Below are 15,065 nucleotides of genomic sequence, written 5' to 3'. Positions count from 1 at the left end.
ATGGGCCTTCTCGACAAGATATATGTTAACATCATATAACAAACCTATTGGGGAGAAATATTTTGATAATAATAACCATTACCAATTATATAAATTAAAGGAAAAAATTTCGACCTCTCTTACTTCCCCAAATCTTCATTGTAGTAAAACATTTCGAATTATTCCAGTTCATCTTCAACCTTTTTATCATCCTACACCACATATTTTTCTTGTTTCCCTTACCTTTAAATTATTTTATATTATTTCCACATATCAACTAACGTTTAATTTTTTCTGATATTGACATCTTTTATTAATAAGTAATTTGAATAATAAAGTTTAGACCCAACATTTTAAAAAATGAGAAGGGTAGAAATATGTTTTATTACACGATATAATAAAGCATAATAACTATTTAAAAGAATCATTTAATTTAATAATTCATCAATTTTTAATTTTTAACTATAACCATTTTTTATATTTTAAGTTGGTTGTTACCCAACTCAATTGACCGTTTTTTTTGTTTATTGTTGGTATTGTGACCTGATTTGATATTTTTGAATTTTATCTGTTTTTTTAATAAAAAAAAAATAATCTCATGAAAAATAAAAGATGACTAAAAAAAAAAATAATGAAAATATTAAAGAACTAAAACAATAAGAAAAAATCATACACTACTAATATATATATTAATATTTACTTTCTAATCCTATGTAATATAAGAGTAATAAGTAAATTAAGTTTTTCTCTCTTCTAGTGACTTAAAAAGACAGTTTTGTGTTTACATTGCGATTTAATAACATACTTTTATAAATTATAACATAAATAATAACTTACTCACTATGGTTTTACGAATTAAAAATTTAAATTAGTTTAAAAATTTACACTGAAAAATTAACTGCCGGCCTAAATCACGGTCACAGGGTTCTCCCTCGACCTGCGTGTATTTCGTTGGCCCCAGGTTTGGTTTTGGAATGTTTTAATAACAGTATAAATGTAATATACTTCAATATATTTAACTCGAGTAGTTTGTGGATTACAATCAAACTGGACAGCCAATTCTGTATCATACCCCTTAAATACAACTATAAGAATACGATATGGATGGCTTCTTATAAAATAAAATTATTTCTTTCGCAATAAAGTCCGTTTTGCTACTCATGGTTCAGTAAGTAAATTTAGTTTTCTTTTGTTCATTTCATTCCATTTTCTTCAAATTGAACGCCATTGAGTGCAGAAAGCTTAGGAAGTATTGAAGCAATCGAGATTCGTTCCACTTAGCCTACCAATTGCCTGTTAGATAGGGATATTGCAATTTACTGCACATTTCTTTGGTAATAAGTGCCTGTAGGCCTAACAGACCATGATACAGTTTAAACGAAAACGTGAAATCAACTTCTTATGAACCCGCTAATGCGACTTTTTTAACATTTAAAATATTTTTCAAAAACAAAGCAAATTTAGTAAGAGTTTTTCCTTCTGAATACTTCTGTTCTTACATTGATAATCGATTTGAAAAATATTATGTTGTTTATGATAATACTGGTTAACCTTTATTTTAATTATTATAATTACAATAACGGTCATACGTTTAACGTTTAATTATTAATTATTATTTTTTTAAAATTTATTATAATTATTATAATAGTTATATGGGGGTGACGGTAGAAGCGTAGTAACGCGCCAGTCTGCCAAGACAAAGATTCCGAGTTCGAGTCCCCGGCCCTAACCGGGATTTTTTCAAGCTTATAACTTCACAATACTCACTCAAACATCCCCCCGGGCATTTGTGAGGCCCGTCAGCCAATGGGTGGTACTCACCAAAATAGGCGTGGGAGTGACGGACCCACCCTATGAAAACCACGTCAAGAAACGCGCGATGTATTTCTTAAGTGCATCGCGCGATGCCTTGGTCCTCTACGGTCGGTTGCACCAATAAACAAACAAACATAATGGTTATATAACTATAATTATAGTTCGAACTTTATTATAATTATGATAACATTGATAATAATTTTTAAAAATATTATTTTGCATACGATAATAGCAAATCATATGGCTAAAATTACCAATTGAATCAATAAGACATCAATGAAGTAGAAAACTGTTTCTTTTTATAATAACCGTAAATATTCATAAGACAATGAAGTAGTTAACTAAATTTTAAATATAAAATAAATGTATTAGTTTTATTATTTAAAACAAATTTATAAATTACCATTTAATTACAAATTAGTTATCATAGTATAGGTAAGGCTAAATCATTTTTTTTTTCTCATCCTTCCATAAATTTTATTATTTCAAACAAAATCATTTGTATACATAATATATCCGTAACACATAGTAAAAATAAATGTCCTTTCTTTGCCTGAAGGGCATTGTAGGTAGGTTTCTGGGAGCTCTCTGGCGCTTACTCGCCGTCTGCATCGTCAGGAGTGGGATAAGTAATAACCTTTAAGACATTAACAACCACCACCATTAACAACAGATAAATTATACGGAAGTCGTTAACATCAGTGTGTTTCTTTCATTCAAGCCCAGTAATATTAAGTATAATTATATCTTAACTTACGTATAAGATATAGAGAATACAAAATTTCTCTATTCTTTATTGAGAATATCTGTACTAAAGTTCAGGGTCAATGTATCGTCTGTAGGTCTAACTGTATATTTTACCATTTTAATCTCAAAAATATTTTTACATTGAAATCTTCATGGTTTTATTATTAAACCCATAGTTACAAATTTTCTTATAAATAATCACAAAAAAAGAAAAGAAATGTAATTGGAATATAGTACACGTTATTCTGATGATGAAGTATTAATCCCTAAACGTTAAGGTAAACATCTTATTAAAGAATGATAAAGTTAGGAAAATTTATATTCTTCACTATATCCAAAAGAAATCAATAAAGCTTTCAGTCGTTTAACTTTATTTTTATTTTTTTATTTTATTTTTTTTTATATTTTGAGGGCCCCAACAAAAACAAAGGTAACCTCTGTTTGACGTTCCTTCTCTTTATGTTGCTTGGGAATATTTTAAGCAGGTTTTGTGGTTAATTTAACTGCTATTTTGATATAATAATGATGTTTTTAAAAATGTTGGATCACACTTAATTAATGTCTTTTCACTAACACTAAAACTATAATTTAATAATTAACACTAAACCTTATACGATATCTGTGTTGTGCACGTTTTGAGTTTATTCTTGTAAAATCGATTGTTACCACCGGTGGCAATCCGGTCCAATCCGGATTAATCGTATAACCGGATCTAGTCATCATTACTTAAATGGAGTTTAGGAGGCAGAATTAAATTTAAGCAATAATTCAATAAATACAATGTGTTACTTAATCTCTACATAACAGAAAAAAGGTTTTTGGTGATCACCGCATAATATTTTATTTTACATATTATCACCGTGTTATATTTTACTACAGAATACATGTAAATAACAGTTATAAAATTTGAGCCACGAGTAGTACAATTAAAGAGCCACTAGTTATAGATATTTTAACTAATTAATCTGTTCAATAATCTTTAAACTTATTTATTAAAAAATGTTAATGGTTTGATCAATAATAAAGTTAAAATTTTGTAATTATTACGTGTTCAAAAGCTCAGTGTACTTTTATTTTGAAAACATGTCATCATTTTTCTTTGACCCTTAAAACAGATTATGTAAGAACATTTTCTTTTTAAGATTTCTCACGAAACCCTGGCTGCATGCGCCTAGATTTCAATAATAAAAGTTTCCTCGAGAGATTCAAACAATAAAAAAGTCTTGGCTAAAACATTTATATATTTATATCTGTATTATGATCAGTCTTGATAGAGCACTTTGATAAGAACAAGCTATACAGATGAGTGTTTGCTTGTGTATCTATGTGTCGCCTTATTTGATTCAAATGATGTTTATTTTTTTCTGGAATTTACACCTCTAACCACCCCTTTCGTGTTCTGCCGCATAAATAGGTAAAACCGTACATCGGAGCACTATGCCGTTACACATTTCAGTAAAACAACATCTTCTGAAAATCCATTAATAAAAGGAATAGACAGCTACAACAGATCCTCTGTTAAGCGATACACTCAAGGAACAAAACATGTTTTGCTGCGAATATTGTTCGTGTATATTATTCATCAGTTTCTTTCTTTCATTTATTTGTTTAAACATATACACATATACATTATATATATTTTTTGAGTGAGTATTTCTGTTGTAAGGCAATGTGCTAATACCTCCAGGGATCTGAATTCGAATCCCCGGGTGTAGGAGATAATTATTTTCTGCTTCACTGTGGGTCAGCCTGTAGGTTAGTGAGCCCTCCGCCTCATTAAGTGAGTACCCTTAGTTGAGTAAAAATCTAGCGGCCAAGCGTGATTCTGACCAAATCATCTCCTTGCGCAACCCTTGGTCTATTAGGTCGAAATATTTATCTAATTACAGGAATGACGATCTGGGATCCGAGTCTTAATACATGAAAAAGAAGAAATAACAGTAAAATGCTTGCTGGGACTGGTCAATATCTCATGATATGAAGGCTAGGAGGTTAAGATGGGCAGGATATGTGGCTCGAAGCAATCCATCATGAAGACTATACACAACAATGAATGCCAGTATAGACAAGACACCACGAGGGAGGCCAAAAACGACATTGATAAACAGAATCAATTAAGATGCGAAAAAGCTGCATGCAGGATAACTGGAAAGCTGTATCTCAAGATAGGGAGACGTGGAAAAGAATGGCCAAAAATTAAGAATTTCAAATAAAAAAAAAATTCGAAATTTTAACTAATGTAATTACTCAATATTGTGTAAAATTCATAGATTAAATACAATTTTACGTAAATTTCATCCAATATTGATTGATTGTAAGGATGTGCATCCATAATCATGTAAAATAATTTTTTTGTTGATATAAACTGGTAAAAAAAGATATTATTATTTAATTGTAAAAAAATATCATATTCACAATATTATCAAAATATCTTTACTGATATTTTACAGTTTAACGGAGTATTTCTTTATTATATTATTAAGAACAGCTAAATTATATAATTTGTAAGGTGGAAGCTATTAAATATGAACATATCACCTCAAGAGATAAAATAACCTTTGGGAATGAAGTGCAATATCAAAACGCGGAGTTAACAATTAGAGACTTTATGTTTTTCGGCAGTATATGGGCTAATAACTCTATTAAGGGCTATAAAGCTAGGGGATGGACTATAAAAACGAATGAGGATAGAGGAGTTTAACGAGGAGTTAGTGAATTTATTCGGACAGTCTATTAGGTAGGGGGTTGTCGGCTCAATTATAGTTTTGTCCTCCTTCGGCAATCCGAGCCCTCTCTCAATGTGTGGGCTAGTTTAATTGAAACTAATTATTTCAACTGCCACCATTGTTTTACTTGTCGTAGAATTTTATCAATGAAGTTCCCCTTACATGAAATATTTACTTGAACCATTGATGAAATCTGTTAGAGAATCAGATCTTGGAGTAAATGGCTGCAGGATTGATTCTAATAAAAAAAATTAAATTAGATATTGTGACGTTAAATAATTCTATTTTTTATTCCTGTGGTATTTCAAACTCCAATCTCTTAGGTGTGGGCGACAAAAGAGTTAAATGTATCTTTATTATTTTCATTTTACTCGACATATTATTGGAGAACTTTCTGATGAAGCTCTTGAACTTATAAATAAAGATTTATTAGTACACTATGGTTTTCAGCCTAGACAAATAAACAAAAGTTTAACGAATAAAGGCATTTTAAAAAAGCTTTCATTAACTTCATATTCAGATATTCACTAATATAAAATTTACAAGTCCCTCATTGGAAAGAATAAAGCATCCAAGCAAAAAACTTCCGTGAAATGATGATTTTTTATTGTGCCATTAAAATAAATTTTTTTGGAATAATAATCTAAAATGTTAATTACTATTGTTATTCATCTGTTTTACCAATGATATCCCTACTAATTAGTTTTAGTCCTAAAATAGTTAAAAATAGTATTATTACTATTCAATTTTTTTTAAATAATTTATTTATTGATATTTACAACTGTATATACATTTATACAACAAGTAAATTTGCTGTAGGTGACATAGTGACATGATAAAAACATTTGGAGAATCTATCCACTGATAGAACTCCAATAACATTTCTAGAGAAGAAGATCTTAAGGGCATCTTCTTTTCAGACGCCTAGGAGGATTATTAGGTAATGAAGGAGGAGCCAGGTTAGAAACAAGTGGATTTGGGTGGTTGAGAAGTTTATTATGGAAGGAACGGTATCTGGTTCTAACCAAATCGGCAACATATGGAATATTGAGGTCCTGATGGATGACTTGATTTGTGACAAAGTAAGGAGCATTAAGGATTTTACGAAGGATTTTGGACTGTAAGAATTGGATTCTGGAGGAATTTGATGGTTAATGGAGACTCAAAGCTCAACTCCGTATGTCCAGATAGGCCTTATAATAGTCATGTAGATCCGTCTTTTGTAATGGATTGGCAATTTAGACCGTTTGTCTAGTAAATGTTGTAATAGTCGGAATCTACGAGCAGTTTCTTGTCTTTTTAGTCTTGTATGAGGATTCCATGTCAGTCGTTTGTCGAGATGTAATCCTAAGTAACGGATCTGTTCGACAGGAATAAGTGGGGTATTATTAAAGGATATTGTACTATTCAATTTCCATATCATTTTTTTTCACTGGAGTTTTTAAAAATATAGAAACTACTCAAGTTGTTTCTAATTTTTTTCGTTCAGTGTGATTATAAAAAATATAGATAAGAATTTTTTCCAGGTACTTCAATTTTTAGATCACTGCATGCAGTTCGTAAATTCTGAGAACTTTATCACTAAAAGAATTTGTTAGAGTTTGTCACAGTTGCGCAATGGTTTTCATCCATTAAATTATTGGTGCTTATTCATCTCTCTTTCCTCAGTCTGCTGGTGTACCTCAGGATAGTATCTTTGGTCCTATCCTTTATACAGTTTTTACAGCTGACATTCCAACCTATCCTAACACTATCCCCACCACCTATGCCAATGACACATGTCTATTATCAGTGAATGATGATCCTTCAATTGTAGCCCAAACCCTCCGATCTCACATCACCACCCTTGAAGAATGGTGCCAATACTGGAGGATTAAAATAAACTCTAATAAATCGCATTTTAATCGTATTTATGTATTTCCTTAGTACATTGGGTGAGGCCTTGGACCCTCACGGTATGTAACTATGGTGATATAAATGATAACAGCTAACTTCTCTGTACTATCGTTAGGTGATCTCAATCATTATGACAATATGATATCAATGGTGTTGGCATATTTATACTACATGAAATATAGTTTTTAATTAAAAATCCTCGCTGTGCTTCAACTTTAGTTCTATATCGAAACTATTTGGAACGACTGATCTATGAAAGTGTGGTAAAAGATTTTTTAGAAGTGTAACAAAGTTGATATTCGTATTTATCACCTAAAGAAACCCTTATATACGAATTTTCGAAAAAATCGGAAAAAATATTTGTGCTACATCTTCGTGAGAAACCAAGAAAGTAGAAAAAACTTCATCACTACTCACTGAATCTACACTAAACTTGGCAGTGGTTTAGGGCTCTATAAACTACACCAAAGGGCACAAACCGTGTCTGATCAAAAAAAATTAGAACCGGAGATAAAAAATAAAACGTTTGAAAATCTTTTCATTGTTTGAAACCCATATTTAACATTAAATTTGCATTTATGTCGATGTATTTTGAACGCAGACATTTAGCTTTCCAATGGTTACATTAACATAGACATTGGTAAAATGAAGAGGAGTTATACGAAAAATTATCTATGAAAAAAAAAATGTTCCAAATAAATCAAGGTAAAAGTTTTCCAATTTTCAATTTCTTTGAAGAATAGTAGTTAGGAGTTTGAGGCCAATAAAAAAACAAACATGATTTTTGTAAAAAAAAAATTTTTACCTATATTACCCCAAGCCGCATTTTGTCTGTATAATCTTTGAAATTATCTCTGTGAAAATAATATTGTTTAATGAAATTAGTGATATTTTTTTTCTTATTCTTCGGGAAGAAACAGATCGATTGGTATGCGTTAACCGTGAATAAAACGTATAATTTCTGAGCTACAAAACATAAACGCATAATTTTGTTCATAACTTTTTTTTCTACTTGAGAATTTGAGGATTTTTGTAGCTTTATACTTTCCTATAGCAGCTGGAGGAATTTGAAATAAAAAAACAGAACTTAAATCGCTCTAATAATTCAAAAGTTTATTGTGAACAAAGATTCGACCTTTCACTTAAATATATATTGCAATATATATGGTATGTGAAAGTAAAAATAATGTTAATGTGTGTCGTTATCAAAATTATTCAAGTTACATCTGGATTAGTTGTTTCTACCTAACAATTCTATATATCAACGGATCGAAAAAAATATACGGAATTAAAAAATATCTAATCATAGATAGAAGGTGACGTTTTAATGATGCAATTGCTTCAAGCTAAGCGCATCCTCTCGACTCCATACCACTTAAAATGAGAGCTTGGAGCCTATTTAATCTCAGGTGGTCCACGCCGAACTCAAACCGTGATTTATTTTTATTTGTCTTAAAAATTGTTTCATTTAGATAAAAAATTAAAAAGAAATATTTTTCTCTTCTTAGAATGATAATAATATTATTTATTTATTCTGGGATTGATCCTTTTAGAATAATAAACAGGCGTCAGAATTAGGCTTTAGAGCCTTAGAGTGAAATACAAAATAAAAATGAAATTATAAAACTCATAAAACGTAATAAAATAATAAATCTGAAAAGATTAAAATTAGCAACAATAATTAACAGAATATATAAAATAAGAGTAGAACAAAGAAAGTAAAATCAAATGTCATATCATAAAACATAAGATGACTAACACTTCTGATGATAAATAATAGAAAATAAATAAAAATCAAATATAATTAAACTAAAAATAATAAATGAAAAGGTACAATTTTTGCTAATATACATATTTTCAAGAATAAACAAAAATCTAAAGCATTAAGTGCAGAAAATATATAAACTTTGTTTGAAACTTTCAATTGTTATTCTTCCGGAATCGGGTGGACAGGAGATGGTAGAAGATACGGGATTTGAAGGTTGGAAGGGTACTAGAGCTATGAATGAAGGAGGGAATAGAATCCCATAGAGAAGAGGAACGGATGAGCAAAGATCTACCAAGGGCTGCGGTTCGATGGGCAGTTACATATTAAGTCTGAAGGCCGTGAGCGGGTATTGCGGGAGTACACTGAGGAAAAAAATTGAAGGATATATATATATAAGTAAATATCGGAGACGTAGTTTTTCCACGAGAGAGTTTGATATATAGTGACACCAAGGTTTTCAACGTATGGATGGAATTAATACTAATAAGGTATTTTATAATTGGATAAAATTTGGATGACAAAATCTGATTTTAAGAAACCACGGAAAACATAAATTTTCGATATATTCTTGTTATTATTGAACAAATTTTTGTTGATGATTTAGTCTCATGCGATTCTATACTATGAGTCTTGACTATACATTTTTTAAGTATAATTATGTTGAATATTTATATATTATGAATTAATAGCTTTTATTGTTATCTTTTCAGCCTGCTGGCAAACGAGTAAGGAACATGGGCCCCATTCTTCTTCTCTTCCTCGCCTGCCTAGGCTCAGGAACTAGAGGTAGGAGTCAACAAAATAAATACATATTATAAATTAAGTATTATGTTACCACTATGGTGTATTAAGTATTATGCATCATAATTCAGCATTTCACATTGATACATTTTTTCAGTGCATTATCGATGATGAAGAGTCTTTGAGTAGACTTAATTTTAGAATTAGTAGGCACTTAAATAGTAATTGATAATTATTTTTAAATACCAGTCTGTTAGACTACGAATGTGCAGAATAACATTTAACATGTACAATATCATACCAAAAACATATTAATTTGGTTTCAATCGAAAAGTTAGTTATTATAAAACAAAATAAACTAATTCCATCTGTTGTTGTATAATTTGAGGTAAAAAAACTGCGGATGGTTCTAATAGCCCTTGTACTAATACATTTTTTTTTTATAATAGACTAATTTATAATACTAATAATTATAGTAATTACTGATGTTTTATAATATATGAATCAGATTCATATCTGAGTTCAAAATATGAAGGCTTTATTGAAATCAATGATCTTGTTAATATTCTCTTCATTGTAGCACAAGGCCCTGGAGTGTTGTCGATGATCACCAAAAAACTTCCTTGATCTCTGAGAAATATTTATGAGGGTACACCTCAAAAATGCGAATCACAGTCATAAACACATAAAATAGTTGACACTTAGGTATATCAAATTTTATCTGTAATTAACCGATTATATGTAAATAAATAAAATAAAAAATTGGTATATATTGATATGGTTATTAAAATAAATCAAATTGCTATGCTTTAATTATAAATTTTCACTTGACAGTTCAAAAGGGTTTATTAGTACTTTGTATTTTTATTTTCCAGAATAATTAACTTTTTTATCACTTCATAAATTTATTTTTAACATTCAAACAACGTTTCGAACTGTATGCCCATCGCTCAGTGCATTGTTTTACTTAAATAAAAAAATAGACAATCGATAGTTAAAAAAAAATACACATTGAATTTCAAATAAATAAGTTTAAATTAACTATAGGTAGAATTTAAAAATAATTTTATTATAACAATGAACTGTTCAGTTAGCAATGACACAATTGTTTGAATGTTAAAGAAATGATAAAATACCTAATTATTCCTGGAAAAAAAAAATCCATTCTAAATCAAATTACAATTTCGAAAGGACAAAAAATGTATAAAACAATGTTCACGATTTTTTCTTGTAATTTATAATTATTGAATAATAGATGGTATTTCAAATGCAAATATAACAAGGAAAATGGTCCTCTCATTAAGGATTATTCCGGAGGATAAGAGGTATACCGGTAGCAATGAACTACACCGCCGATTATGGTAGACTGGGGCCTGTGTATAGTTAAATCTCGGCTAGCCCTACAACTGGATTAGGGGATATTTATACGTGGATTTGTCTGGATCCTCTATCCCTTCCGCAGCCCGGGTCAATACAGTCTCCAGCCGCTTTATTAAACAGCTATAATTCCATCTTGTGTCTCATCGGCTGGTTGCTGTCTAAGATCAAGGCTACGAAAATCACGTTATGGATCGGTATATATAGATTAAACAGGTAGACAGGAATTTTGAGTCCTGGTTCTATTAGTAATTTTTTTTTTTATTATTTTCACGTAACTAATATAATAAAAAAATATTTTACTATAATACAAAAATATTTTTTTTATAGAAATTTTTTTTATTAAAAAACCTATACAATCATCAATACTTTGAGACTTAAATGAGCTTTATGTGAGCTTCTTCGTACGATACAGCCATTCGAAAATTAATAATTTCTTACAAATAGTAAAACAAAATATTGGAACATGGTCGATTGACCGTGATTAATATATAAAAGGGAGATGGTGTGGATAGGGTCAAAAGAACTCAAATAGTAATTTAACTACTTATTATGGTCCAACGTTTCGCCCCAATTTGCAGGTCTTTATCAAGGCTAAAAATAACAACTAACATAATGTAACAAAGTAAGACAATAAGTAAGCTATTTTATGGCTAAAAATTATTTAAAATGTTTGATAATGTATATAAAAATGAATAAATTATATGAAAGAAAATAAAAATAAGATGTACATTGAAAAGTATAATTAAATAAGTATTACAAAAAGGTATTAATACAATTAATGAAAACGGGAATAATTTAAATAAAAAAGAAATGTGATAATACAGTACAAACTAAAATATGGAAAATAAGAGAAATAAGAATAAAATAAGGATAAGAAAAGGTAAATAATGAACAAGGTCACCCACTTTTCTGAAAGAAGAAAAGCAAAAGAATGAGCGATAGGTGGATGCAAAGTGTAAACAGGGTAGTGGAGTGGGGGATTTGGACTGTTAACAAATACATTACATATAATAATAATTTTTACCAATATTTTAATTTACTGTGATTTAATTTAATTAAATATACATCTAGTGTTACATTAAAACATTTATTTTGTATTATGTTCTAATATACTTTTAATATCACTAATATTTTTTTATAATTATAAAATAATAGAAATCGAAAAAAATAATAAAATTGTATTTGTACACTAACTGATAAAAAATCATTCCAAAAAATTAACATCTCTGTTCCATTTTTTTATAAAATAATCTTAAAATTTTTTTATTATTTCTTTTTCGGCCAAGACTCCTATTGGAGCCCTATACTGCCTAATCATGGTTGGTGATTTTTATCATTCAGCATATTAAATGTTTTACATTTAACACATTATCATGAATAAACCTATTCAGCTTAGAAAATAAGCCCCTCCATCTTTTTCTATAGGGAAAAGAGTATTTTTTCAAAGAACTTATTTCGCTTTGATGAAACAGACAATAATAAACAAATGCATTTTTCGAAATAAATGCTATACACATTATTATAAATCATATTATACTTCACGAACTAATATTTAAAAGAATAGCTGCTGTGTGTCCATCTTGTTACGTCAATAGTTAATGAAAAATAAACAAAATAATAATAAGAAACTATTATCATCCAAACACTCTAGCTACTAGCCTATCTTTTGAGTTTGTAATTCGTCAAACATTAGTTTAATTTTACTTTAGGATTAGTTAAATTTTATCAAACTTTACATCTACTATTAGATCTTAATTAATTATCATTATATTAACATAAATGTCAGCATAGAAGGCAAGAGACCACGTAGAAGGCCAAAAACTAGCTGGCGAGACAGAATCAACAAAGATGTAACTCTTCACGTGAAGAGTTGCATGTAGCAAATTTGAAAGCAGTATATATAGAAGATAGGTAGGCCTGGAGCTGGTTCGTGCAGCCAAAGTACGTAAACCCAACCGAAAAAACAAAAATAATATATATATACAAGGGTTGGAAATCGGCTCTAACAGATAATTAAATATTTTGTTGCTTTGTTGCTGTACCCGTCAGTCACCCCTGTGCTTTTGGGAGCTCTCCGAGATCCACACATCATAAATTAGTTGCCCATATTTGGGGGAAAAATTTGTCAGTCGAGCATGATCTTGAGTAAATCACCTGCTTGCACAACCGTTGGTCAAGTGATAGTACTTCCCTACAAAGTACTGCATCCCTAACCCTTCCTATGTACAATTTTTTTATATATATTATCTGTTCATAATTATTTTCTAAAACTCAATAACCTCAACTTAAACATTTTTATTTTCCTTCAAATTCCGTATTTAATGTTTATTATTTATTGCCATCTTTTAAAGAGAATCATGGTTATTAAATATCATCCTAATCCTATGGGCTGATTAAATTAACTTCAAATTTATTTTACATCATTGTCATCTTTTATCGAATATTAAGGCAATATTTCACAAAATAAGACAGAGATATGACTTTGTTTGACTTTTTCTTAAAAGGTAAAGGTCGCATGGAGTTCATTTTGGTCTCAAATTGTTATTAATCTTTCCACGAAAGTAAACTTTATCAAATGCAACAATCTTTCTTTTTTTTAATTACGTGGAAGTAATTAAAATTCGATTACTAGAACCTACTCAAAATTTGAATTACCCAATGTAACCCAAGTACACAGATTACACTGGTCAAGACGAATTTCTAGTCTGAGTTCTAATAGTAAATTTTTATTACTTTCAAGTATCGAAAAATGGTTTCACCAGATAAAAACCATTTCGCTGGAACTATATCTATTTAAAGTAAAATTATTAACAAAATAAGACAGAATTACGATTTTTTTTTTTTACTTTTTTTGTGTGTATATCTACCTCAAAAATAAATAAAAGGGAGAGAACAACTAAAATAAAGTAGCAAAGTAAGAGAATAGGTATCATGAAATCACAGTAAATTAAAATATTGGTAAAAATTATTATTATATGTAATGTATTTGTTAACTGTCCAAATCCCCCAATCCACTACCCTGTTTACACTTTGCATCCACCTATCGCTCATTCTTTTGCTTTTCTTCTTTCAGAAAAGTGGGTTTTTGTTGATTCTGTCTCGCCAGCTAGTTTTTGGCCTTCTACGTGGTCTCTTGCCTTCTATGCTCATAATGCTAACATTTATGTTAATATAATGATAATTAATTAAGATCTAATAGTAGATGTAAAGTTTGATAAAATTTAACTAATCCTAAAGTAAAATTAAACTAATGTTTAATTTTGGAGTATACCAAAATCTTTTAATCTTTATTTTTATGGAGTGGACTGTATTTAATGGATTTAAGAATAAATGAAACAAAGTGAAATAGGGACATCTATGGCTCTATTAGTGTATGATTTATGATGATTGATAATATAAAGTTAAGCCAAAATGTTTACAATGTTAATTAGTCATGTCAGTATTCAAATTTGATTATTGATTACATGGAATCTTAAAGATTAATAAATGAGATTAAATTTACTTGGTTATGAGATTAAATTGGCTTGTAATATTGAAATTTTCGTTGTAGCTTGAAGATTAGATCTTGTGTTGTATTCAGCTCTCATCTTGAGTCCCCGTCTCCTGCCTGGCTGTGTTGAAGAAACTAATCACTCATCCTACCAGGAAAGTGGAGTTGCCCTAGGTAGCCTGTGTTCACTCATCAAATGCTTTGTAGGGTACCTGTTTTCTAGATCACAGGGTACTCAGCTTACTACTTCTTTTGAATATCACTAGATGGCAGCATTTTGAGCTGCCATTCAATTTGTTTGAGGGGGCTTCGTCATAATCAATAATGTCTAATTGACTAGACAATAGATGGTTTATCCAAAACATCGTAAAAAATAAAGAAATATTTATGAAGTAAAATGTATTAGAATTTTTTCTTGAAAATAAGTAAATGATACATTACACATGTATGTATTGTATACATATATTTATACGTTCATTATATATCTTAATTGGTATTGTATGCCAACGTAAAGTAAAAAAAA

General features: G+C 29.5%; 1 long non-coding RNA gene across 1 annotated transcript in view; it reads left to right on the top strand.

Annotated features, from left to right (window-relative positions):
* LOC136796483 (uncharacterized) overlaps positions 1-9,718 on the top strand; it is a 263,387-nt gene extending 253,669 nt beyond the window's left edge. Inside the window, exon 3 of the long non-coding RNA XR_010844195.1 lies at positions 9,642-9,718. This is a non-coding gene — a long non-coding RNA (uncharacterized lncRNA). The remainder of the gene's footprint in view (positions 1-9,641) is intronic.
* The last annotated feature ends 5,347 nt before the right edge of the window (positions 9,719-15,065 follow it).

This window comes from Halyomorpha halys, unplaced genomic scaffold (genome assembly GCF_000696795.3).
Source record: "Halyomorpha halys isolate HHAL.00 unplaced genomic scaffold, Hhal_1.1 Scaffold1597.1, whole genome shotgun sequence".
NCBI classification, from domain to species: domain Eukaryota; kingdom Metazoa; phylum Arthropoda; class Insecta; order Hemiptera; family Pentatomidae; genus Halyomorpha; species Halyomorpha halys.
This window is presented reverse-complemented; position numbering and strand designations above follow the sequence as displayed.